The 1,276-nt window shown below is 40.7% G+C and overlaps 1 protein-coding gene across 1 annotated transcript in view; it reads left to right on the top strand.

Moving 5' to 3' along the window:
* The window catches only part of LOC102310405 (alpha-1,6-mannosylglycoprotein 6-beta-N-acetylglucosaminyltransferase B), a 68,205-nt gene that overhangs the window by 46,790 nt on the left and 20,139 nt on the right, over nt 1–1,276 (top strand). The gene's annotated exons all lie outside the window — the stretch shown is intronic.

Below are 1,276 nucleotides of genomic sequence, written 5' to 3'. Positions count from 1 at the left end.
CAGTGGGGGAAATAATTATTTGATCCCCTGCTGAAATTGTAAGTTTGCTCACTTTCAAAGAAATGAACAGTCTCTAATTTTTATGATAGTTTTCATTCAAGGACAGAGACGGGATATCAATGAAAAATCCAGTGAAAGCTAATTACATAAAAGTTATACACCAACACGGGCAAGACCAAAGACCTGTCAGAGGGTGTCAGGGCTGGAATGAGCTACAAGACCATCAGGAAGAAGCTTGGTGAGAAAATGACAACTAGTGCGATTATTTGGAAATGTGGAAAAAACCCAAAATGATCATCAATCACCCTCGGCCTGGGTATACATACATAATCTTGCTTCTTGTGGTGATGATGATCATTTGAAAGGTGGTGGATAAGCTCAAAACTAGAGGAGCTGTTATTGATCCAAAGGCAGTTGGGACCACAGTCACCAACGTTGGTAACAAACTACGCTATAATGGACTGAAATCTTACATCACGCACATGGTTCCCCTGCTAAAGAAGGCACATCAACAGGCCCACCTTAAGTTTGGGAGTGAATTAAATGACTTAGACTTGGGAGAAAGTGCTGTGGTCAGATGAAACCAAAATCAAGCTCGCTGGCATCAACTTGATCTGCCGTGAAGAGAAATGCAGAGTATGGCTCAAAGAACACCATCCCCACAATCAAACATGGAGGTGGAAACTGGCTTTGGGGCTGTTTTTCTGCTAAGAGTACAGGATAACTTCACTGTATTGAGAGGCCAAAATAAGATGGAAAAGTTTGGATGAGAACCTCCTCCCATCAGCCACAACACAGAAGACAGAACAATGACCCAACAAAGGAGTGTCTAAAGAAGAAGCACATTAAGGTCGTGGAGTGGTCTAGCCAGTCTCCAGACCTTAATCCATTAGAAAATCTGTGGAGGGAGCTAAAGCTTTGAGTTGCCAAGCAACAGCAAAGAAATCTAAGAGATTTAGAGAGCTTCTGTAAAGAGGAGCGGACCAAAATCCCTCCTGAGATGGTTACAAACCTGGTGAGAAACGTTTTTACCACTGTGCTGACCAACAAGGGTTTCTTCACCAAGTACTAAGTTATGTTATGTTTGGGGATCAAATACTTATTTAAATTACATGCAAATTAATGTATACCTTTTATGTAATGTTCATTTTTTCTGAATTTTTTGACATTCTGCCTTTCTCCATTAAAATCAAACTGCCATGAAATTAGAGACTGTCCATTTCTTTGTCAGTGACAAACGTACAAATTCAGCAGAGCATCAAAGGACAGTAAATGC

This window comes from Haplochromis burtoni, unplaced genomic scaffold, assembly GCF_018398535.1.
Source record: "Haplochromis burtoni strain Fernald_Lab_line unplaced genomic scaffold, NCSU_Asbu1 Contig_294, whole genome shotgun sequence".
In the NCBI taxonomy this organism is placed as follows: Eukaryota; Metazoa; Chordata; class Actinopteri; order Cichliformes; family Cichlidae; genus Haplochromis; species Haplochromis burtoni.
Note: the sequence above shows the minus strand (reverse complement) of the source record. Positions and strands in the feature narration are given on the sequence as shown.